The sequence below is a fragment of the Schistocerca piceifrons genome, chromosome 1 (genome assembly GCF_021461385.2).
Source record: "Schistocerca piceifrons isolate TAMUIC-IGC-003096 chromosome 1, iqSchPice1.1, whole genome shotgun sequence".
NCBI lineage: Eukaryota > Metazoa > Arthropoda > Insecta > Orthoptera > Acrididae > Schistocerca > Schistocerca piceifrons.
This window is the reverse complement of record NC_060138.1, coordinates 962,752,773-962,780,007: the sequence shown is the minus strand read 5'-3', so window position 1 is coordinate 962,780,007 and position 27,235 is coordinate 962,752,773. Positions and strand designations below refer to the sequence as shown.

General features: G+C 41.1%; 1 protein-coding gene across 3 annotated transcripts in view; it reads right to left on the bottom strand.

Annotated features, from left to right (window-relative positions):
- Nucleotides 1-27,235, bottom strand: part of LOC124730383 (TBC1 domain family member 13) — a 237,540-nt gene that overhangs the window by 18,397 nt on the left and 191,908 nt on the right. Inside the window, exon 11 of one of the 3 annotated variants that reach the window (XR_007008753.1) lies at nt 11,219-11,430. The exons of the other annotated variants lie outside the window; for them this stretch is intronic. The gene's annotated coding sequence lies outside the window, so the exon portion shown is untranslated. The remainder of the gene's footprint in view (nt 1-11,218; nt 11,431-27,235) is intronic. 3 annotated transcript variants of the gene reach the window in all.

Genomic DNA, 27,235 nt, shown 5'->3' with positions numbered 1-27,235 from the left:
TTCGCTTGAAGAGAGCATCTGCAACATTCATAGTGGAACTGCTGACAACAGATCAGAAGCAACGCCATCTTGAAATCACTCACGAGATGCTGGACAATGCAAACAGTAACTCCAACTTATTGAACACTTTTGGTTATTTCCCAAGCTGAAAATTGCCCTGAAAGGGATACAATTTGAATCATTAGAAGAATGTAGCTGCCTGGCTGATCACCATTCCAAAAGACACATTCCAAGAGTGTTTCCAAAAATGGCTGGAGTGCTGGGAGAATTGTGTGCATTACTGAGAAGACCACTTTGCAGGAGATTAAGGTTCTGTAGTCCCAAATCAACGAACGTATTTCTGCCAACCAAAGATTCAATACTTTTTGAGCACACCTCACAGTGCTCTCATCAGTGAAAGAGATGTCATTGGGAAGAATTCTGCACAGAGCACAATTTAGTATCACCAACAGTTGTTGTAAGAAACTGAAGGATAAATCAAACAATGGAAAATCCAGGATGGAATGTAACAATACTATGAGAAGGAAAGTTGCTATTCACCATATAGTGGAGATACTGAGTCGCAGATAGGCACAACAAAAGGACTCTCACAATTAAAGCCTGCAGCCATTGTGCCTTTGTCAACAGTAGGATACACACACACACACACACACACACACACACACACACTACTGCAGTCTCAGGCAACTGAAAACACATTGTGAGCAGCAGCACCACCAGTGCATGATGGGAGTGGCAACTGGGTGGGGGTACGGGCGGCTGGGGCGGGGAGGGGGAGGGATAGTATGGTGGGGGTGGCAGACAGTAAAGTGTTGCAGGTTAGGAGGAGGGGAAGGAGAGAGGGGGGGGGGGGAGGGGGGGGGGGGGGGAGGGGGGGGGAAGTAGAGGAAAAGGAGAGAAATAAAAAGACTGGGTGTTGTGGTGGAATGATGGCTGTGTAGTGCTGGAATGGGAACAGGGAAGGGGCTGGATGGGTGAGGACACTGACTAAAAAAGGTTGAGGCCAGGAGGGTTACGGGAATGTAGGATATACTGCAGGGAAAGTTCCCACCTGCACAATTCAGAAAAGATAGTGTTGGTGTAAAGGATCCATATGGCACACACTTTGAAGAAGTCATTGAAATGAAGGATATTATGTTTGGTAGCGTGTTGAGAAACAGGGTGGTCCACTTGTTTCTCGGCCATAGTTTGTCGGTGGCCATTCATGTGGAGAGACAGCTTGTTGGTTATCATGCCTACATAGAATGCAGCACCGTGGTTGCAGCTTAGCTTGTAAATCACATGAGTGGTTTCACAGGTAGCCCTAGCTTTGATGGGATAGGTGATGTTAGTGACCAGACTGGAGTAGGTGGTAGTGGGAGAATGTATGGGACAGGTCTTGCATCCAGGTTTATTACAGGGGCATGAGACATGAGGTAAGGGGTTAGGAGCAGGGGTTGTGTAACAATGGACGAATATGTTGTGTAGGTTCGGCGGACGGTGAAATACCACTGTGGGAGATATGAGAAGGATAACGGACAGGACATTCCTCATTTCAGGGCATAACGAGAGGTAGTTGAAACCCTGGTGGAGAATATAATTTAGTCACTCCAATCCTAGGCGGTACTGAGTTACGAGAGGATTGCTCCTCGGAGGTGGTGGGAGACTGAAAAGATACGGCACGGGAGATTTGTTTTTGTACAAGGTTTTTTGTACAAGGTTGGGAGGATAATTATGGTCTGTCAAGGTTTCTGTGATACCATTGGTATATTTTGAGAGGGATCGCTCGTCACTGCATTGAAACAGAGGATGACACGCGTAAAGCTGAAATACTAAACACCTTTTTCCAAAGCTGTTTCACAGAGGAAGACCGCACTGCAGTTCCTTCTCTAAATCCTCGCACTAACAAAAAAATGGCTGACATCGAAATAAGTGTCCAAGGAATAGAAAAGCAACTGGAATCACTCAACAGAGGAAAGTCCACTGGACCTGGTGGGATACCAATTCGATTCTACACAGAGTACGCGAAAGAACTTGCCCCCCTTCTAACAGCCGTGTACTGTAAGTCTGTAGAGGAACGGAAGGTTCCAAATGATTGGAAAAGAGTACAGGTAGTCCCAGTCTTCAAGAAGGGTCATCGAGCAGATGCGCAAAACTATAGAGCTATATCTCTGACGTCGATCTGTTGTAGAATTTTAGAACATGTTTTTTGCTTGCGTATCATGTCGTTTTTGGAAACCCAGAATCTACTCTGTAGAAATCAACGTGGATTCCGGAAACAGCGATCGTGCGAGACCCAACTGGCTTTATTTGTTCATGAGACCCAGAAAATATTAGGTACAGGCTCCCAGGTAGACGCTATTTTCCTTGACTTCCGGAAGGCGTTTGATACAGTTCCGCACTGTCGCCTGATAAACAAAGTAAGAGCCTACGGAATATCAGACCAGCTGTGTGGCTGGATTGAAGAGTTTTTAGCAAACAGAACACAGCATGTTGTTATCAATGGAGAGACATCTACAGACGTTAAAGTAACCTCCGGCGTGCCACAGGGGAGTGTTAGGGGACCATTGCTTTTCACAATATATATAAATGACCTAGTAGATAGTGTTGGAAGTTCCATGCAGCTTTTCGTGGATGATGCTGTAGTATACAGAGAAGTTGCAGCATTAGAAAATTGTAGCGAAATGCAGGAAGATCTGCAGCAGATAGGCACTTGGTGCAGGGAGTGGCAACTGACCCTTAACATAGACAAATGTAATATATTGCGAATACATAGAAAGAAGGATCCTTTATTGTATGATTATATGATAGCGGAACAAACACTGGTAGCAGTTACTTATGTAAAATATCTGGGTGTATGCGTGCGGAACGACTTGAAGTGGAATGATCATATAAAATTAATTGTTGGTAAGGTGGGTACCAGCTTGAGATTCATTGGGAGAGTCCATCAACAAAGGAGGTGGCTTACAAAACACTCGTTCAACCTATACTTGAGTATTGCTCATCAGTGTGGGATCCGTACCAGATCGGGTTGACGGAGGAGATAGAGAAGATCCAAAGAAGAGCGGTGCGTTCCGTCACAGGGTTATTTGGTAACCGTGATAGTGTTACGGAGATGTTTAGCAAACTCAAGTGGCAGACTCTGCAAGAGAGGCGCTCTGCATCGCAGTGTAGCTTGCTTGCCAGGTTTCGAGAGGTTGCGTTTCTGGATGAGGTATCGAATATATTGCTTCCCCCTACTTATACCTCCCGAGGAGATCACGAATGTAAAATTAGAGAGATTCGAGCACGCACGGAGGCTTTCAGACAGTTGTTCTTTCTGCGAACCATACGCAACTGGAACAGAAAAGGGAGGTAATGACAGTGGCACGTAAAGTGCCCTCCGCCACGCACCGTTGGGTGGTTTGCGGAGTATAAATGTAGATGTAGATGTGATGAGGACGGGTAGCTAGGCTGTACAGATGAGATTTCTTGGTATGGAATGGGTGGCAGCTGTTGAAGTGGAGGTATTGCTGGTGGTGAGTAGGTTTGATATGGACGGAGGTACTGATGTAGCCATCTTTGAGGTGGTCAACATCTAGAAAGGTGGTTTGTTGGGTTGAGTAAGACCAGGTGAAGGAAATGGGGGAGAAGGTGTTGAGATTCTGGAGGAATGTGGATAGGGTGTCTTCACCTTTGATCCAGATAGGAAAGATGTCATCAATGAATCTGAACCAGGTGAGGGGTTTAGTAATTTTTGAAAGGATTTCTCTAGATGGCCCATGAATAGGTTGGCATAGTATGGTGCCATGCAAGTGCCCATAGCCATGCCCTGGATTTGTTTGTAGGTAATTCCTTCAAACGACAAGTAATTATGGGTGAGGTTATAGTTGGTCATGGCAACTAGGAAGCAGGTTGTTGGTTTGGAATTCGTTGGGTGTTGGGTAAGGTAGTGCTCAACAGCAGTAAGGCCACGGGCATTAGGAATGTTAGTGTATAGGGAAGTGGCATCTATAGTGACGAGCAGGGCACCGTGTGGTAGTGGGACGGGAACTGTGGAGCGTTGGTGGAGGAAATGGTTGGTATCTTTTATATAGGAGAGTAGGTTCCAGGTAATATGTTAAAGGTATTGGTCTATGAGAGCATAGATTCTCTCAGTGGGGGCACAGTAACTGGCCACAATGGGGCGTCCTGGGTAGGAAGCATGTAGAAAGTAGGAAAGGATTTGAGTAGTGACTGGAGATCCTGCTGTATTACTGAAATGGGGTCACTGTAGCAAGGTCTGTAACTGGAAGAATCAGACAGCTCGCACAGTCCTTCTGCTTGGTATTCTTTGCGTTCAAAACAACTGTTGGGGAGACTTTGTCTACAGGTAGGATTATACGGTAAGGATCAGTTTTAGATGATGGACTGCGGTTCTCTCTGCAGATATAAGTTTAGTTTGCATGTTGAGGGATTTCGGGAATGATGGTGAGGTAAGGTTCAAGGTTAAGAAATTCTGTAAAGTTAACAGGGGGTGGTTTTGTGGCAGTGGGTGTGGATCACAGTTGGATGAAAGAGTGAACTGAGTTAGGTAAGGTTCGATATTGGTCTTTGGTTGAGTCTGATTGGTAGGGTTGGTGGCAAAAAAATGTTTCAACTGTAGGGACCAGGAAAAGGTTATTGTCCTCCCAATCTTGTACAAAAACAATCTCCCTCTTGCCTTATCTTTCCAGTCTCCCACCAGCTCCCAAAGTCCTACCGTCCGTCCACAGAGGAGCATTCCCCTCGTAACTCAGAACCACCCACGTATGGAGCAGCTGAATTACATTCTCCACCAGGGTTTTGATTACCTCTCACCATGCCATGAAATGAGAAAAATCCTGCCCAGTATCTTTCCCACACCTCCCACAGTGGTATTCTGCCGTACACCAAACCTACACAATACATTTGTCCATCATTACACATCCCCTGCTCCCAATCCCTTACCTCATGGCTCATACCCCTGTAATAGACCTTGATGCAAGACTCGTTCCATACACCCTCCCACCACCACCTACTCCAGTCTGGTCACTAACATCACTTATCCCATCAAAGGAAGGGCTACCTGTGAAACCAGTCATGTGGTCTACAAGCTAGGCTGCAACCACTGTGCTGCACTCTCTGTAGGCATGACAACCAACAAGCTGTCTGTCCACATGAATGGCCACCAACAAACTGTGGCCACGAAACAAGTAGACCACCCTGTTGCTAAATACACTGCCAAACATAATATCCTTCATTTCAATGACTTCTTCACAGACTGTGCCATAGGGCTCCTTAACACCAACAACAGCTTTTCTGCATTGTGCAGCTGGGAACTTTCCCTGCAATACAGCCTACATTCCCATAACCCTTGTGGCCTCAACCTTCATTAGTCAGTGTCCTCACCCATCCAGCCCCTTCCCTGTTCCCATTCCAGCACTATACAACCGTCATACCACCACTACACCCAGTCTTTTTATTTCTCTCCTTTCCCGCTACTTCCCCTCCCCCCCCCCCCCCCACCTCTTCTGGGGCGTCCTTCACTGTCTGCCACCCCCACCATACTATTCTCCCCCTCCCTGTCCCAGCCTCATCCTTACCCCCACCCAGTCGGCACTCCCATCATGCACTGGTGCTGCTGCTTGCAGTGTGGTTTCAGTTTTTCTGAGACTGCAGTAGTGTGTGTGAGTTGCGTTTGCGCACACACTAGAATGCGCGTGTGTGTGTGTGTGTGTGTGTACGCGCGCGCGTGCGTGTGTCTATTGACAAAGACCAATGGCCAAAAGCCTTAATTGTGAGAGTCTTTTTGTTGTCCTATCTGCAACTCAGCGTCTCCGCTATATGGTGAGTAGCATCTTTCCTTCTCATAAAAATGAAAGATAGGAATTTTAGGAGTTGTGATCTAGACAAAATGGAACAGAGCAGAAGTCATTGAGAATTTCATGAGAGCATTAAGCAAAGTTGAACTAAAATAGATGATGCATTGGTCCTTTGAGAGATGACACAGTGAAAGCAACAGAGGATCACTAACACAAAGTCCAGTAGAAATCCTTGGACAATTGATGAGACAATGAATCTAAATGACAAAAGGAAAAGAAAATATCAAATTGCATCAAATGAAGCACGCAAAAGTGAATACAGACATCTAAAAAAAGTGATTAAAAGGAAGTGCAAAATGTCAAAACAGAAGTGGCTAGGATGTATACAGATGCATAAGTACAGGAAACATAGATGCTGCCTACAGGAAAATTAATTTTGGAGAAAAGATAAACAGCTTTATATCAAGAGCTCAAATGGCAAACTAGAACTACATGTAGCTGGGAAAGCTGAAAGGTGAAAGGAATATATAGAATGCTCCTACAAAGAAAATAAATTTGAAGACAGTATTATAGAAATAGAAGAGAAAGTAGTTGAACATGATTTGGGAGATGAAAGCCCTAAGTCAAAACAACGGCCAAGGAATAGATAACATTTCCTCAGAATTTCTGAGATCCTTGGGAAACCCAGCCACGACAAAACTAGTCCTCTGGTATGCAAGTATGTGAGACAAGCGAATTACCGTCAGACTTTAACAGGAATGTAATAATCCCAATTTCAAAGGAGGCAAGTGCTGACAGATGTGAATATTATCAACATAACAGTTTCATAAGACAAACTTGCAAAATACTAACGTGAATTATTTGCATGAGGGTGGAAAAACTGGTAGAAGCTGACATTGGGAAATATCACTTTGGGTTCTGGAGAAATGTAGAGACACATGAGGCAAAACTTATCTACAACTTGTCTCACAAGATAGCCTGAAGAAAGGCAAACCTTTTGAAAATGCCGGCTGGAAAACACCCTTTGAAATTTGGAAGGTAGTAGAGATAAATCATAGGAAGTGAAAGTTTATTTATAGCTTGAACACAAACCAGACTGCAGTTATAAGAGTCAAATGACATGAAAGGGAAGCAGCAGTTGAGAAGGGAGTGAGACGGAGTTGTAGCCTATCCCCAACATTACTTAGTCTGTACAATGAGCAAGCACTACAAGAAAGCAAGGATGAATATGGAAAGGGAATTAAAGTTCAAAGAGAAGGAATAAAAACTTTTGAGTTTGTTGATGGTGTTGTAACTCCGCTAGAGATAGCAAATGACTTGGAACAGGAGTTGGATAATGAAATGGATAGTGTCATGACAAAAGGTTGTAAGATGAACACCAACAAAAGCAAAACAAGGGTAATGGAATCTAGTCAAATTCAGTGAGGTGATACTGAAGGGATTAGGTTAAGAAATTAGATACTAAATGGAGTAGATGAACTTTGGCTTTTTAAGAAGAAAAATTTGGAAGGTAGTAGAGATAAATCATAGGAAGTGAAAGTTTATTTATAGCTTGAACACAAACCAGACTGCAGTTATAAGAGTCAAATGACATGAAAGGGAAGCAGTGGTATGTTGGGAATATTAACTTTACATTTTGTTAAAAACATATTTTTGTTGACTATGTTCCACAGCTCTGATAAATTGTCATGTAACACCATAAGCTGCTGTTTAATATACTATTTAATGTGTGACCAGTTTCTCTCAAAGATCATAATGATGTAGAGAGGATATAAAAACCAGATTGACTATAGCAAGAAAAACTTTCCTGGAAAAGAAGAATTGATTAACATTTAATATAAATTTAAGATCTTTTCTGAAAGTATTTGTCTAGAGTACAGCCATGCAGGGGAGTGAAATGCGGATGATAAGCAGTTTGGACAAGAAGAGAAGTTCTGAAATGTGGTGCTACAGAAGAATGATGAAGATTGGATGAGTAACTAATGATGAGGTATCAAACTGAATTTAGGAAAAAAAATGTTACAATTTCACTAAAAGAAGGGGATTGGTTGACAGGATACAAACTGAGACACCAGAGAAATCAGAATTTTTGATAATGGAGGGAAATGTGTGGGTGTAGAAATTGCAGAGAGAGACCAAGCGATGAATGCAGTAAGAATATCCAAATGGATGTTGCACGCAGCACTTATTTGGAGATGAAAAGGCTGGCACAGAATACAGTAACACAGAGAGCTGCAACAAACCACTCTTCTGACTGAGATTGCAAAAACAACACATTGTTTGCATGCACAAATATTTTTATTTTGAAACTGCATTTAGTTCTGAAAAATTTATATGAGACGTAGTTCACTTTGTACCGCTGACACATAATTTTTTGTGTTTTCTGTAGGAGACATCTAATTCTTTTGTTAATATTGGGAATACAAATCAAGATATAACACATTCTTTACATTGTTTATTCATAGGTCTTACATTAATTTTTGTCACTGTGGGAATATCTAGACATATTTTGTTACTTTTGTCTTATCTGTTTAAAAAAAAAAATAACTTGTTCATAGAGCAACCAATGCTAGTTTGCAAGACAGTTTATTATAGGCCATGATCATCATATTCAGAACATGACAAACAGAAGAGTGTAAACTTTTTAGAAGTTACTGTCTGGAATGAAAATGAGATTCAGGAATTCAACGTTTTCCAAGAACCAATCACATGTTATGGCATAATCCACAATACTCCATGTCATCTCATAACACATATGAAAGCATTTTTCCATGCCATGGTAGACAGAATAATCCACTTACAACACACTGATAAGAACACTAAAAGAGAAACAAATATGTTGAGACACAGTGCCATGGATAATGGATACAATCCAAAAACAGTTAATGCTATCTGTAGAGATTATAACGATAAGTACTATAAAATAAGTAGGACGGAAATAATGTTTGATGACTGCTACATTTTTCATAGCCCAGGAGTAAAAACATGACCAACTATATCCTCACCCACAATTACTTCTCCTTTGAAGGCATTACCTGCAAACAAATCGATGGTACAGCATGGGCACCAGCATGGCACTATCCTATGCTAACCTATTCATGGGCCATCTAGAAGAATCCTTCCTAAAAACACAGAATCCTAAACCACTCACCTGGTTCATATTCATTGATGACATCTTTGCTATGTGGATTGAAGGTGAGGACACCTTATTCACATTCCTCTAGAGCCTCAATAACTTCTCCCCCATTTGCTTCACCTGGTCCTACTCATCCCCCAACAAGCCACCTTCCTAGATGTTGATCTCCACCTCAGAGATGGCTACATCAGTACCTCCACCCATATCAAACCTACTAACCACCAGTAATACCTCCACTTCGATAGCTACCACCCATTCCATACCAAGAAGTCCCTTCCGTACAGCCGAGCCACCCGTGGTCGTCGCATATGCAGTGACGAGCAGTCCCTCTAAAAATACACCGAGGGCCTCATTGAAGCCTTCACTGACTGTAATTATCCTCCCATCCTCGTACAAAAAGAAATCTCCTGTGCCTTATCTTTCCTGTCTCCCACCACCTACCAAAGTCCCACAGTCCGGCCACAGAGGAGCATTCCCCTCGTAACTCAGTACCATCTGGGACTAGAGCAACTGAATTACATTCTCCACCAGGGTTTCGATTGAGAAATGTCCTGCCCACTATCCTTCCCACCCCTCCTACCGTGGTATTCTGCCATCCACCAAACCTACACAATATACTCGTCCATCCTTACACAACCCCTGCTCCCAATCCCTTAGCTCATGGCTCATACCCCAATAGACCTAGATGCAAGACCTGTCCCATACATCCTACTACCACCACCTATTCCAGTCTGGTCAGTAACATTGCCTATACAATCAAAGGCAAGGCTACCTGTGAAACCATTCATTTGATTTACAAGCTAAGCTGCAACCATTGTGCTGCATTCTGTGTAGGCATGACAACCAACAAGCTGTCTCTCCACATGAATGGCCACCGACAAACTGTGGCCAAAAAACAAGTGGACCACCCTGTTGCAGAACACGCTGCCAAACATGATATCTCTCATCTCAATGACTGCTTCACAGCCTGTGCCATATGGATCCTTCCCACCAACACCAGCTTTTCTGAACTGCACAGGTGGGAACTTTCCCTGCAATATATCCTAAGTTCCTGTAACCCTCCTGGCCTCAACCCTCGTTAGTCACTGTCTTCACCCATCCGGCCATTTCCCTGTTCCCATTCCAGCACTACACAGCTGTCATTTCACGGCCACACCCAGTCTTTTAATTTCTTTTTATTTCTCTCCTTTCCGCAACTTACCACCTCCCCTCTCCGCACCTTCTCTCCTGCCGTGTGTGTGTGTGTGTGTGTGTGTGTGTGTGTGTGTGTGTGTGTCCTGCTGACAAAGGACTTTATGGCCGATAGCTACAATTGTGTGAATCTTTTTGTTGTGACCATCGCAACTCAGCATCTCCGTTATATGGTGAGTAGCAACTTTCCTTCTCTGGTATTGTTACATTCCATCCTTGATTTTCCATTGTGTTTTTTTATTTACTAAATCAAAGAACAGAAAATCCAGGATAGAGTAATGACAATATTATGAAAAGAATACATTACTACTCACACATATAGAGAAAAATGTTGAGTCACAGATAGACACAACAAAAAGACTACTATACATTTAAGCCTTTGGCCAAAAGGCCTTCTCAAGTAGAAAACACACACACCCACACAGAAGCACAACTCAGACTCACATTACCACTGTTTCAGGCCACTGAGGCTACATACAGTGGTCGTGTGTGTGAACTGTACTGTGTGTGTTTTCTATAAGGGGTGTTCAATAAGCAATGCAACACTTTTTTTCCTTTTGGGTGACAAAATTCAGAATTTGCTGTGGGGCATCATGGAATATTCCCACTTCAGCCCCTATAGTTTCATGAAGTTCCAATAGATGGCAGCACTATATATAGCCTTCAAAATAGTGTCTGTAACAGAAGTGGGTTCCAAGCAGAGAGCTGTCAGTAAAATGTGGACACCCTCATTCAACATGCATGTTGCCACAAAAATGCAAATGAACTTCTCCTCCTAAATCACAACAGAAGGCCTCACACAAGTCTGCATACTCTAGAGGAGCTCACAAAAAATTCATTGGAGTGTTCTTCTTCATGCACCCTACAGCCTGGATCTCACACCTTCCAACTTCCATCTGTGTGTTGCAATGAAGGATGCTTTCTGTGGGAACCGGTATGAGGATGATGGGGAGGTTATTGATGCAGCCAGATGTTGGTTCCAATGTCAGTCAGTAGACTGGTACCATGTGGGCAGATTATACTGAAAACAGGGTTTTGGAGCCAAAAGAATGGGCAGCAATATAGTGTATTTTAATCCCGAATAAAACCAAAAAAGTGTTACGTTACTTACTGAATGCCTGTCGTATTTGAGAAGAAATTTAAATGTACAGCAGTCTATTTGTTGTCTTTCTGTGACTCAACATCTCCTCCATATGGTGAGTAGGAGTCTATCCTTTTCATGATGTTTTCTGATTTAAGTACAATTCAATCCAATTTAGAGCAGAAATATAACCTGATACAGTACTACTACCAAACAGTAATACACAAAGTGCAGTGCAGCACCTGTAACAAATTTTACATTGAACAAACTGGTAGAAAAATATGTTCACAATACAAAAATGATTGTATTATCAACAAAAGCAATCCATTGACATTTACTATGTATTTAAGAGATGAAAATCTTGTTGTGGATAAAATCAAAAACAGTATTGTTATATTATGTAAAGGCAGAGCTAGAATTTTTTCACATTATGATAAAGCAGCACGGAAAATTTTCAGGATATCTTACTAAAAAGTAATACTTATCATGAGAGCCAACTGATTGGAATTAAGTTTACAGCATTTGCAAATAGTTGTTCATGATTCTTTGATTTGTATATCTGCAGGGTATAGGAGAGTGTTATGACGAATAACCACATGATCTTAATACTCTGAAGAACAATATTTATTAACAATACAAGCATACAAAAACAAGCATGAGTGTAGTAAAGTTGTCAGAAAAAATGTTTTTCAAAGAGACTTTTGCACTAGAGCCAAATCAACTGCCAGTGATGTTACCTTGCGAAGAAACAGTGTTCCACAGAGCTGCCCCACCCCCTTCCCCCAGTGTGGAACATGGTGATGGAGGCTGTGTGGAGTGTCGAGGAGGTGATGACATAGAGGCAGGTATGCCGCCTGGATGTGTTGTCATCTGCAGCCTCAAGGACATTGGGTGGTGAGGTATGCAGTATGGTGTACACGTGGAAATTGGGGTGATGGGCCAAAATGTGGTGGGGCCAACTGTAGTGTGAGACATGGAGAGCATGGGCGGTGTGTCGCTGGGTATGGGCAATGATGAGAGCAGACATAATGCTATGACTGTAAGGATGCCATCAGTGTCACACAGAAGTGCAACTGCGTTACAAAAGTGCCGTGTGATGGACCCATCTGTAGTCTGTCAGTCTGTGTGTTGTCCTTCGATGAGGATTTCATTGTTTAGAATATCTATCTGGCCTAGTTGTGGTTGTACACTGCTCAAAACTTTACTTTTTTTACATGGTATACATGCGTGAGCCCGTAGTTTGCAATTTGTTTTGACGTTAGGCTAAATGAACCTGTCTGTCACAAGGCGAATGCTGGCATGTGGCAAATTGTGAAGCTGTCTGAAGATTGCTCGATGGAGGCATTGAGGTACATGTGGACATTGAATTGAATTGAATTTTATTTGATCCTGTAAGATTACATTGTGTACAGTAAATGTACGTGTAATATAGGACATGTCAAAGTATTAACATTCTTTATCACTTATTTTTCTACACCTTTAGCTTACATTTTTACATCACTGATAATGAGTAACAATATATACAAATTTAATGGCATAAGTATTCTGCAACACTGTAGAACTCTTTTTCAATGAGATAGTCTTTAAGTTTCTTTAGAAAGTCATTGTGAAGTACACTATCTTGCAGGTTTTTGGGCAGACTTCTTAGTAGTCTGATACCAGAGTACTGGGGTCCTTTTTCTAGCATTGCCAGTCGGTGGGGTATGCTCCGTACTTCATTCTTCTTTCTTGTATTGTGGGTGTGTACACTAGCATTTGTAATCCAGTCCTCACTACCTTTTGTGATGTACATTATTGTTTTGTATATATACAACGATGAAAAAGTTAAGATACATAAATTCTTGAAGCAGTTTCTGCATGTTTGAGAGGTCATTCTTCTTAAAATGGTCCTAATTGCTTTTTTTTTTTTGTAATGTGAACACTCGTTTTGTCTCTTGTTTGTTTGAGTTTCCCCACACAGTCACTCCATACTGTAAGTATGGTTCGAAAAGTCCATGATACACTGTACACAGAAGGTTCTTGTCTGAATACTGTGATAGCTGCATCATTAAGAATATGACAGAGCTCAGTTTCTTACAGACATTATTAATATGTTTTTTCCATTTCAGTTCATTATCCACAAGAATACCTAAGAATCGAGCAGATTCTACTTCTTCCAGCCTTGTTCCATCAACCTCTAAATCCATGTCTACAGCCTTTTCCTTGTTTTTAAACACTGCATACATAGTTTTTTTAGATTTATAACCAGTTCATTTTCCAACAGCCATTGAGCTGTGACATTTGCAGATATGTATGCTCTTCTCTCAAGCTGTTCCATATTTTGGTCACTATTTAGTATTGTCATGTCATCAGCATACAATATTTTCTTTTCTTCCTCCTCGACACCTATATCATTAACAAATACATTAAATAACAATGGCCCGATTACCGAACCCTGCGGCACTCCATATTTGATGGATTTGGTTTCTGATTGGTACGAGTTTCCTAATGATACATACTGCTTGCGGTTGCACAAGTATGATTTTATCCATTCACCTGGTTGCCCCCGAATGCCATAGTTGCTTAATTTTTGTATCAGCATTTCATGGTCAATGGTGTCAAAAGCCTTTGAAATATCCAGAAACATTGCAGAGACAACCTTTTTCTCATCTAAGGACTGTAAAATGTATTCTATTAGACTGACAATTGCTGATTCTGTAGATTTACCCTTTCTGAAACCATGTTGTGAGGGCATGAGAAGCATTTCTAGGATTTTTGAAAAACCTGATATCAGTGAAACTGGTCCGTAGTTGTTGGGATCATCCTTACACCCTTTCTTGTACACTGGCACTACCTTCGTTATCTTCAGTTTTTCTGGAAAAATTGCATCTGTGAAAGAACAGTTTGCTATGTTCAGCAGTGGTGTTATTATCTCCTCACATACCAGCTTTATTACATGATTTGATATTTCATCATCACCAGCTGATTTCTTGGACTTCAGTTTCTGTATAGTTTTCCGCAATTCATCTTCCGTGACTGGTCTTAAGAACATAGTACTGCATGATCTTTTTGGTACCTTAATACCCTTCTGTTTTTGTTTTCTTTCCAATTTTAGGTTTTCTTCTACACTGATATAGTTATTATTCACTATGTTTGCTATTTCCATACCATCTGTGACCACTGTGTTGTCTATTTTAATTGACCTAATAGCTTCTTCTTTGTTTGACCCATCTTTTTCCTTTCTTTCAGCATTGATTGCATTCCAAGCTGCCTTTGCCTTGTTTTTTGAGATCGCTATAGTGGTGTCAATTGCTCTTGCTTTCGCTTCTCTTATTGTTTTTCTATACTTCTTTTTTAACATTTTATATTTTTCAGCTTCGCCCATCTGTCTCACGTCCTGAAGCTTCCTTCGCTGTTCTAGTATTTCACTGGTAATCCACTGTGTTTGATCTTGCTGCCTTTCTTGTCTCTTTACTTTGGGAAATGCTACATTAAAATGGTACTTAATTGTTGAAATAAATGCATCATATTTTTCATTTACACTCTGGGCCTGTAGGGTTTCATTCCAGGTTTCCTTACTTAACATTGTTCTAAAGATGTTGATATTTTGTTCACTGATAATCCTAATTTCTTTGGTTGTTTGTTTTGGTTCTGATACTGTGTCATTACTTCTGCAAAAGCTGATTAGTTGTCCATGATGATCAGATATTTCTGTCTGAACTACATGTGACTCAGAGTTACACATATTAGTAATTATTTTGTCAATAATTGTCTCACTTTGTGAAGTCACTCTTGTTGGTGCAGTTATTGTCACTTTCATGTTATGCTGTATAAACAATTCTTCAAAAATTCTGTCTTATTTTTGTGTCTTTTCCCATGTCAGTGTTGAAGTCTCCACAAATAATAAGATTTCTTTTCATATTCATTCTCAATAAGCTAGCAATTTTTTTTTAGAAAGATGCTAATATTGCCACATGGTGACCTGTACACACAAAACACTCTAAAATCCTCTGCCACTATACCAGTAACTTCAAAGTCTTTTTCTCTAGCTATGGGAAATGCAGCAGCTTCACTGTTTACATTCTTTGATAGAGTACCTGTTTTATTATATATGCAAACGCCACCACCCTTATATTTAGATCTGCAGAAGTAACTAGCTAGTTTGTAGTCCTTTATTGCCACATTATATATTTTACTTTCAGTTAGTCCATGTTCACTTATGCATAATATGTCTGGTCTTACTTCACTCAGGAGTACTTCTGCTTCTAATTTTTTGTTACCAAAGTGTTGAATATTTTGATGAAGTACTTTTATGTAATGGTTGGTTTACATGTTGTGAGCTGTATTCTGGGGCAAATTCTTTGGTATCGTCTTTTTTTGTATGGTGCTTATATTTTTCTTTTCCAGCTGGAGTGTATGATTTTTCACCCCCTTCAGGCCATAGTAAGTTTCCCTTGCATCTAATGATTTTGCAGACATCTGCAAACATTCTGCTGAACGTTACAGACCCCAGTCTATTTAAATGCACGCCATCCTTCGCTAGTGAGTTTTCACATAGGACATAGGACATCTGCAAACATTCTGCTGAACGTTACAGACCCCAGTCTATTTAAATGCAAGCCATCCTTCGCTAGTGAGTTTTCACATAGGAATTTGTTTGGGTCTATAAAAATTGCCCCAAGACGATCACATTGTTCTTTAAAAGCACAGTTTATTTTGGCTATATATTTTTCACTCACCGACCTTCTGTTTATGATTCCGCTAAGTATCAGACAAGATCCTGCATACATATTTCTTGCAGAACAAATCATGTTTCTTGCTTCGCTTGCCATTTCTTCCTCACTGCTGCTCCTTAACGAATTTGTTCCAACATGTATAAACACCCCATTATAGTTATGTCTGGTTTCAGAATCTGGTTCTATAGTATCTTGTCTTGCATTTAGCATATTTTTAAAATGTTTACCGAGTTGATGCATTCTAATACCAGGTCGTACGTCGATCTTGCAACTGGGGACAGCGATATTCTTCAGCAGCAAATCGCCAATTATTAAAAAGTCATTTTCCTTTTGTTGCGTGTCTGTCGCCTTGTTTTTCCTTTTGCTGTATGTCACCACCTTCTTCCATTTATACTTATCTTCCGGTTTTTGGCTTACTGAGTTTACCGAGACATCAACGGGAACACTTGAAATGTTGTTTTTAAAGTACAATCGGTCACTCGTATTTTCGCGATCTTCTTGCTTTTCCGTTTGATGGCTTTTACACACACAGGACTTCTTTCCTTGTATTAATGTATCATTTTCTTTCTTGATGGTCGAAAGTTTGGTTTTTAATGCCTCAATGTCACTTCATAGTAATTTTATAATTTCGTTTTTTGTATCAACTGCACTTACAAGATCGGCCGTTTCGTCATGTAAACAACCGTGACATGTCCACGAATCATCGCTGACGAACTTTAGATTTAATTTCGCGCACTTTTCGTGTAACCAGAAGTTGCAATTGAAGTTCCATTCTTACATTTGTGTCCATTATTATGAGTGATAGCTTGTAACTGTCGGTCATTTTGTTGCGCCTCTGGGAGCTGACAATAACTGATTGTAGATGACACTGCACTGATACATGAAAAATATTTCTGCACCTCTGAAAGATGTCTGTGGTAAACTGGGCTAAGTAGTTCAAATGTTGATACCACTGGGCAGGGTCTTTAGCTTTAGGTGGGTTGTGGACAGAGAGAGCCCCTGAGGGGGCGATGATCGGTGTAAATAATCAGGGGACATCCTTCAACAACTTGCCTGAAATATTGTACTGCCTTGCAGAGTGTTAAGAGCTCCCTGTCATAGGCGGACCACTTGCTTTGGGATGGCGTGAGTTTGTGAGAGAAGAACCGCAGCGATTGCAGGACACCCCTACCTCTTGTTGTAACACAGCTCTGATAACAGAGTTGCTCATGTCTGCTGTTATGACAAGCTGAGCGAAGGGTTGGCATGTCCAGGGTGTTGGCTTGGGCAAGGGAGACTTTATGCGATGCGTTCAAACACCGTCTAGTTCTGGTTCATCCACATGTTTGCTGACAAGGGCTTCTGTTGGAGGTGCTTGCAAGCATGCTGCTTGTCAAAAATGTCTTCTGTAGAAATTTATCATGTCTAGGAATATGCGTAATTCTTGGTAGCCTGATGTCTGAGGAAGATGACTTCTTTGACAAGGAATTGCCATTTTTCTTTGTTAATTATGCTGATGTAAGAGAAGGCATCGAAAAGTTGTTTGATGTAGTGGCTGTGTGATACATTGTCGTGTGAGAGGAGTAGGAAATTGGGAGCTTGAAGAGTAACCTACTGATAAAGTGCTCCCATGTTTGTGCTGTATTTTCAAGTCCATAAAGCATGAACATAAATTTGAACAGACTGAATGGCATGATTATGGCTGTTTTTGGAATGTCATCTGGACACATAGGTATTACAATTGATGACACTGAAAAGGAAGGCATATGCCAGATAGTGGGTGAAGTCCTGTATGTTTGGAACTGGGTAGTCATCCATAATAGTGCGGGCATTAAGGATTCTATAGTCACTGCACAACCTGACAGAACCATCTTTCTTGGGGACCAATTCTACAGGTGAAGCCCAAGAACTGTAAGCGGTGGACCAAGCCTTTTGGTAAGAGTTCATACAGTGATGCTTTGACAACCCGAAGTAGGTCATGTGGAATTTGATGTGGTCTGTGATGTACTGGGACCAGATATGGTAATGATTTTGTGGACTGTTTCATTCTTAATGGTGTATTGTCTGAAATGCACTTGTGATGGGTCACTCAAAAACTCAGTGGGGGATGAGCGGACAAGCGGTATTGTACTAACATTTGAAGCGACTGCTGGGAGCGATGTTGCAGGCATCTACGTGGATGACGACAGAGGTGCCAAGTCAGCACGCTGTGAGTGTGTTAGTGAGGAGGAAGTGACGAGTGGAAGCAGTTGGCACAATCGATCGAGATTCTGTCATTTCAAGAGGAGTTCATGGTCGATGTCTTGAACCTTGTTGCTGACAGTGTTGTTACTGTGGCATAAATGAAAGTTCATTTCACGTGTCAGAATAAAGTTGTTGGACATGTGTCAACTGATCACTGCAATTGATCACTCATGCAGAGGCATTTTAAGGAGTTGATGGCTGTCGGGTGTATCTGTGGATGTGGGGGTCAGGATGTCGAGAGGGCTGTGCCATTATGCTAAGTCACTGAAGGGACATGGCTGCAGACACTTGTGGTGGAGCGGCCACTGATTGTTTGTATAAGTCTGCCACTGGACATGTCTGGGACTAAGTTGAAGTGCCAGAGAAACTCAGCAGCAATAACAGGTTAATTGTTTGGTGAAGCTGAAGTCGAGTGTGTGGACCTGTGAGCCATAGGCTCAGATTACCAAATTACTCACCTTCCAGACATGGACAGGTGTGAAGACTTGAGCTGCACATAGGAAGAGGGTGAAGTAGTGCTGACCTCAGATCCTGTGTTGATGAGATATAGTCGGTTTCTGGTTTAATTGTGCACAAAAAATCTGTTATTGTGAAGTAAGTGTCATGGTGCAATCTGTCATTGTCTCCATGAGTGTCAAGGCAGCTTAAATCTCCAGCATGGTCCAGTGCGTCTCCAGTGGAACATGGAGTTAGTCTGGGAAACTGCATGATGGTCTGCAGTTGCAGGGGGCAGCAGCGTATTTTGCATGATGCCAGCTGAAACATTTCTGCCTGGGAGTGGTGAGGTCCACCACATGTTGTGATTGCACAGACATGAAGTGGTTGGTGGTGTTCCGTGCAGCCATGGACATGGCATGCTCAGTGGTGCATTGCAGCAGTGTGGATGTGATGCAGTTGGCGGTGTTCTGTACAATTACATGCATTGTATGGATGGCAGGTAAGTGGGAGTTTGTTGTTGTCATGCAAAGGTCATTACTTTGGCTGGGGACGGTGACATCAGAGTCAGTGGGAGTCAGGTGAAGTCAGCTAAGCTTACGGTTGGCAGGCCATTTCATGACCGGCATGCAAACAGCACATTACACGCACCACCATTGTTGTCAACATTATTAATGCATTGTTTCTGTTGTATAATCAAATGTATTCAATCGGCAAGTTTAAGGGTTTGCATTCAAGGGTTTATGTTCAGGCCAGGCCACCATTGCTAGTTGCAATTGTGTGGGGTGCTTCACAACCCAGAAAGTCCATTGTATTTGGTCTGGCACAAGATGAATGTCAGTCTGTGTGAGTAAGTGATACCATAGCTGTGATGAGTTCTCTTCACTTAGAACTTCATCATAAATAACGTGATGAATTTGCTCCTCTGGATAGCAGGCGAGAGCAGCGCGGACTGTCTCTCACTTGTTGTCTGCTGGAGGGGTGAGGATGATATCACTTATTGTGTCCACATTTTCACTCAAGTGGTTTAATAATGTGATGAATTTGGCATCACTGCTGAAGACATCACTCAATGTAAAGAAATTGTCCACTATGATGAACCACAAAGTAGTTTGGTCTGGTGGGAAAGGCAGTGTTTTAGGTGCGTCCTGTGGCTGAAAGATTGCTAGGGTGATGTTTATATTGGTACAATCCCGAGTAATTATTGTCTGTAAGCAGTGTGATATGGCACACATGAGACTGCACAGTAGATGATGAAGCCGGCTGAATGAGTTCCGAAGCAACTGTATTCGTGCATGTTGTGTTTGCCTCGCTGAAAGCAATTAAACATGTATCCTGCTGGTTGGATTGCTGTGGCTCAGATGTAGCCTGGTTTACAAAAGAAACTGGGGTCCAAGCAAAATCATAGAGTACATTATTTGTCACCTCCCACAGTTTGACGTTCTTGCACAGAAATGTAGCACTGTCCAAGAGAGTGTCAGTGTCACATTTGATAATATGGGTTGCATCTGAGACGTTATCCACAGCGGATGATATTGCGACTGGAGAAATACTGTCTCCTAGTGAAAATGCCCCAGCACAATGGGGGCACGCTGGCACCATTGTCATTGCGGAGCAGACAGATATGCTGAATTTATGTGTGACTGCAACTGTGGAAAGTCACCAATGTAGATTCTCAGGCTATAGAAAAATGGTTACAATAAATAACAACACAACCCTGATACTCTGACAAACGATGTCTATTGATGATACAAGCATATACAAACATCTGAACTTAGTAAAGTCACCGAACCAATTGTTCTTCAAATAGCCTGATGCACTGGAGTCAAGCTGACAGCCAGCAATGTTACCTAACAAAGCAATGTTCCCAAAGGTGTTTTATTTTGTGTGTTCCTATGCATCTACCTGTGCATGACTAAACATTATTAATAAATGTGATATATTCTATGACAAAAAAAGGATGCACCATGAAGAAATTATCCGAATGGGATGCAAATTGGTAGATGCAATGTTCATGTATAAGCAGACAAATTATCGCAATTTCAGAAAAAATGGATAATTTCTTCAAGAGAAAGAGCTTCACAAATTGAGCAAACAAATAATGTGTAGGTCCACCTCTGACCCTTATGCAAGCAGTTATTCAGCTTTACACTGACTGATAAGAGTTGTTGGATGTTGGATGTCCTCATGAGGGATATCGTGCCAAATTATGTCCAACTGGCACATTAGATCATCAAAATCCCAAAATGGTTGGAAGATCCTGCCCTTTATGTTCCAAATATTCTACGTTGGGGAGAGATCTGGCAACCATGCTGGCCAAGGCAGTGTGTGGCAACCACAAAGATAAGCAGTAGAAAATCTCACCAAATCGGAAGAGCATTATCTTGCTGATATGTAAACCCAGGATGGCTTGCCATGGAGGGCAACAAAATAAGGTATAGAATATCGTCGATGTACCACTGTGCTTTAAGGGTGCTGAAGATGATACCCAAAGGCATCCTGCTGAGAAATGAAATAGCACCCCAGATCCTCATTCCCAGCTGTCATGCGACAGTCAGGTTGGTATCCCACCACTATCAGGGCGTCTTCAAACACACCTTTGCTGGCCATTGAACCTCAGTTCAAAATAGGATTTATCACTGAAGACAAGTCTACTCCAATAAATGAGATTCCAGCCTGAGGATATGACTGGAGGTGCCCCGGACAGTGGTAGGATACCAACCTGACCGCTGCCTCCCATATGACCTGACAGCCCAAAGTGATGGTTAGGGATGCACTTTCATTTCATAGCATAACCTCTTTCATTGTCATCCATGGCAACCTTGTAGTACAGCAGCAGTATTTCGGCAATATTCTATGCCCTGTTTTGTTACCCTTCATAACAAGCCATCCTGGGCTTACATTTCAGCAAGATAATGCCTACCCACAAACAATAAGTTTCTACTGCCTGTCTTTGTGCTTGCCAAAACCTACCTTGGCCGGCAAGGTCACCAGATCTCTCCCCAATTGAGAATTTGTGGAGCATTATGGGCAAGGTCATCCAACAAACTTGGGATTTTGAAATCTGACGCGCTGACTGGACAGAATTTGGCACGATACCTACATCAATCACTGCCAAGCTGAGTAACTACTTGCATAAGGGACAGAGGTGGACCAAAACTTTATTGACTTTCTCAATTTGTGAAGCTCTTTCTCTCAAATAAACAATCAATTTCTTTTTTTGAAATTGTAATCATATGTTTGTCTGTACACATACATCACATCTATCAATTGCCAGCACTTTTGTATAATTCTTTCGTATGGCCTATTTTTTGTCTTACAGTTTATTTTTGACATTGTGTTCTTTGATGTATATACATAACTCTTGCTGTTAACAAAAATCTATAAGTATTGCTTGGATTTTTACTACAATTTTCAAACAAACTTTTTGTCTGAAATTTTTCTTTATCCACAACAGTTGATGAATAATGGTCTTTGACCAAAACTAGTCTCTCATTAAAGAACAAATTAAACAGAAGTTTATGATGTTACATGAAGTCATTCCTACAATTTTTACACATTTTGGTCTGAATATGTTTTGTGTGTAATTCTTCCTACAAACATTAAACAATCTATACAGGAAGATAGATTGTTTTAACTGGATAGTTTTGGGTTTCAGGTGACAGTTACATTTTTATTTGATACTGTATTTCTTATGGGTGAAATTAAGTATCCATTTTTTATATTTTAGTGTCTTAATAATATGGATTTGTGCTCTGGTCTGTCAGTGGTATTTCATAAGTTCTGTGTAGCACTGCTTTTTTGTGGATATTTAGGTACAATGAAGTTCCAGAATACATTACATTTATATGCAAGCCTTGGAATTTTTTGTACCTGTTGTGCTATTTATTCTTTTAATTAACCTGGCAAAGATTGTTAAATATATATGAATGATTTTCTGTTTCCATTTACAAAATAAATATCATCAACATTCTGTTTAAAATATATTAGCACCTGCATACACAGAAGCTGACTTCAGCCCCCCCCCCCCCCCCCCACCCATCCTCTATTAATGTTGTTTATGTATATGCCAGTTATTATTCCAAATAAAAAATGATTCAAATGGCTCTGAGCACTATGGGACTTAACATCTAAGGTCATCCGTTCCCTAGAACTTCTTGTTGTGGTCTTCAGTCTTGAGACTGGTTTGATGCAGCTCTCCATGCTACTCTATCCTGTGCAAGCTTCTTCATCTCCCAATACCTACTGCTACCTACATCCTTCAATACCTACTGCTACCTACATCCTTCCGAATCTGCTTAGTGTATTCATCTCTTGGCCTCCCTCTACAATTTTTACCCTCCACGTGGCCCTCCAATACTAAATTGGTGATCCCTCGATGTCTCAGAACATGTCCTACCAACCGATCCCTTCTTCTAGTCAAGTCGTGCCACAAGCTCCTCTTCTCCCCAATTCTGTTCAATACCTCCTTATTAGTTATGTGATCTACCCATCCAATCTTCAGCATTCTTGTGTAGCACCACATTTCGAAAGCTTCTGTTCTCTTCTTGTTCAAACTAGTTATTTTCCATGTTTCACTTCCATACATGACTACACACCATACAAATACTTTCAGAAACGACTTCCTGACATTTAAATCTATACTCGATCTCAACAAATTTTTCTTCTTCAGAAACGCTTTCCTTGCCATTGCCGGTCTACATTTTATATCCTCTCTACTTCGACCATCATCAGTTATTTTGCTCCCCAAATAGCAAAACTCCTTTACTACTTTAAGTGTCTCATTTCCTAATCTAATTCCTTCAGCATCACCCGACTTAATTCAACTATACATTCCATCATCCTCATTTTTGATGTTCACCTTATATCCTCCTTTCAAGACACTGTCCATTCTGTTCAACTGCTCTTCCCAAGTCCTTTGCTGTATCTGACAGAATTACAATGTCATCGGGGAACCTCAAAGTTTTTATTTCTTCTCCATGGATTTTAATACCTACTCCGAACTTTTCTTTCGTTTCCTTTATTGCTTGCTCTATATACAGATTGAATGACATCGGGGATCTTTCTTCTAAGATAAGTCGAAGGGTCAGTATTGCCTCACGTGTTCCAACATTTCTACGGAATCCAAACTGATCTTCCCTGAGGTCGGCTTCTATCAGTTTTTCCATTTGTCTGTAAAGAATTCGCATTAGTACTTTGCAGCTGTGACTTATTAAACTGATAGTTCGGTAATTTTCACATCTGTCAACACCTGCTTTCTTTGGGATTGGGATTATTATATTCTTCTTGAAGTCTGAGGGTATTTCGTCTGTCTCATACATCTTGCTCACCAGATGGTAGAGTTTTGTCAGGACTGGCTCTCCCGAGGCTGTCAGTAGTTCTAATGGAATGTTGTCTACTCCCAGGGTCTCGTTTCGACTCAGGTCTTACAGAGCTCTGTCAAACTCTTCACGCAATATCATATCTCCCATTTCATCTTCATCTACATCCTCTTCCATTTCCATAATATTGTCCTCAAGTACATCGCCCTTGTATAGACCCTCTATATACTCCTTCCACCTTTCTGCTTTCCCTTCTTCGCTTAGAACTGGGTTTCCATCAAAGCTCTTGATATTCATGCAAGTGGTTCTCCTTTCTCCAAAGGTCTCTTTAATTTCCCTGTAGGCAGTATCTATCTTACCCCTAGTGAGATAAGCCTCTACATCCTTACATTTGTCCTCTAGCCATCCCTGCTTAGCCATTTTGCCTTGTAACATTAACCAAAATGGCCTTGCTGTTCTGGTACTGCGAATGGCTGAAAGCAAGGGGAAGCTACAGCCCTAGAACTTAGAACTACTTAAACCTAACTAACCTAAGGACATCACACACATCCATGCCTGAGGCAGTATTCGAACCTGCAACCATAGCAGTCGCGCGGTTCCAGACTGAAGTGCCTAGAACCGCTCGGCCACGGCAGCCGGCTATTCCAAATATAGGTGTACTCATGGATCTTTCATCAAGCTGTACATACATGTTGTTATTAAATAAAAAATGATGGTTGCTTAGCACCAATTTTAACAGCTATATGAATTCAGTGGTTTCAGGCATCCACATTTTCTGGACTTGCTTTTTTATGAAACATTTCCTCCTTTTTGGGGTTGTTGGTGTTTTGGCTGGTTATGCCAAATGATACAAATTGTGCAGTTTCAGGAATGTTTACACCTTGGATATGAACTATTAGAGTGGATCTGTTTCATATAGGATTTTGATGTGTGACAGTGATTCTTCAGCATTGGTTATACTTTCTGGGATGGGACCTTGTATGGTTACCTGTTTTAAGTATTTTGGGTTGTTGTCTATGCTAGAGCCTTCTGGGGTTTGTATATGTTGTATTTTTCACTTTTGCTGCAGTTAGGTAAATGTGTGGTTTTAGTTGTTGCTTTCCTTCAGTTCATCATGAAGATACCTAATACGAAAGACAAAACTAGATATGCCACAAATAAATTGCTTTTATTTGATATTGTTAGCTGAGATATCATATATAACCCCCCCCCCAAATAAACTATGGACCTTGTCGGGGGTATGGTGGCTTGCATGTCTCAGCTACACAGATTGCCATACCATAGGTGCAACCACAGCGGAGGGATATTTGTTGACAGGCCAGACAAATGTATGGTTCCTGAAGAGGGGGAGTAGCCTTTTCAGTCATTATATGGACAACAGTCTGGATGATTGACTACTCTGGCATTGTAACAACAATCAAAATGGCCTTTCTGAGTTGGTACTGAGAACAGCTGAAAGCAAGGGGAAACACAGCCATAATTGTTGCTAATGGCATACAGCTCTACTGTATGGCTAAATGATGATAGCGTCCCCTTGGATAAAATATTCCACAGGTAAAAGAGTCCCCCATTCAGATCTTCAAGCGGGGATTATTCAGGAGGATGTCATTACCAGGAGAAACAAAACTGGCATTCTACAGATTGGAGCATGGAATGTTAGATCCCTTAATTTGGCAGGTAGTTAGAAAATTTAAAAAGGGAAATGGATAGGTTGAAGTTGGATATAGTGCGAATTAGTGACTTTCAGTGGCAAGAGGAAGAGGACTTCCGGTGAGGTGAATATAGGGTTATAAATACAAAGTCAAAAAGTAGTAATGCAGGAGTGGGTTTCATAATGAATATGAAAATAGGAATGCAAGTAAGCTACTATGAACAGCATCGTGAATGCATTATCATAGCCAAGATAGAGAAGAAGCCCGTGATAACCACAGCAGTACAAGTTTGGATGGCAGCTAGCTCCACAGGTGATGAAGAGTTTGAAGAAATGTATGATGAGATAAAAGAAATTATTCACATAGTTATAGGAGACAAAAATTTAAATGTTCTGTGGGACTGGAATTCAATAGTAGTGAAAGGAAGAAATGGAAAAATAGTAACTGAATATGAACGAGGGGAAAGGAATGAAAGAGGAAGCCACCTGGTAGAATTTTGCACAGAACATACTTCAATCATCACTAACACTTGGTTTAAGACTAATACAAGTAAAAGTACATGAAGAAGAGGCCTGGAGATACCAGAAGGTTTCAGACTGATTATATAATGGGTAGACACAGATTTAGGAACCATATTTTAAATTTTAAGACATTTCTGGGGGCAGAAGAGGACTCTGACCACAATTTATTGATTATGGACTGAAGAAATTGAAAAAAGGTAGGAAATTAAGGAAATGGGACCTGGATAAGTTGAAAGAACCATAGGTTGTTAAGAGTTTCAGAGGGAGCATTAGGCAACAGTTAAATAGAACAGGGGAAAGGACTACAGTAGAAAACAAATGGGTGGCTTTAAGAGATGAAATAGCAAAGGCAGCAGAGGATCAAATAGGTAAAAATACAAGGCCTGGTAGAAGTTCTTGGATAACACAAGAGATATTGAATTTAACTGATGAAGGGAGATAATTTAAAAATGCAGCAAATGAGGCAGGTTCAAGGGAATACAACCGTTTAAAAGATGAGACTAAGTGGAGTGCAAAATGGCTAAGCAGGTATGGCTAGATGAAGCATACTTCACTAGGAGAAAGATAGATGCAACATACAGGAAAATTACGCAGGCCTTTGGAGAAAAGAGAAGCAGCTGTATGAACATCAATAGCTCAGATGGAAAACCAGTCATAAGCAAAAAAGGTAAAGCTGAAAGGAATATATAGAGGGTATATGCATGAGAGATGAACTTGAAGGCAATATTATAGAAAGGGAAGTGGAGGTGGATGAAGATGAGATGGAGGATATGATATTGTGAGAAGAATTTGACAGAGCTCTGAAAGATCAAAGTTGAAAGAAGGCCCAGGGGTGGACCATATTCTGTCAGAATTACCTTGGGAGAGCCAGCCATGACACAATTATTCCACCTGGTGTATAAAATGCATGAGGCAGGCGAAATACCATCAGACATTGAGAAGACTGTGGTAACTCCAATTCCAAAGAAAGAAGTCGCTGTCAGGTGTGAAAATTACCAAACTATCAGTTTAAGAAGTCATGGTTGCAAAATACTAACATGAATTCTTTACAGAAAAATGGAAAAACTGATAGAAGCTGACCTCAGGCAAGATCAGTTTGGATTCTGGAGAAATGTAGGGACACCTGTGGCAATACTGACCCTACGACTTACCTTAGAAGATAGGTTAAGGACAGACAAAT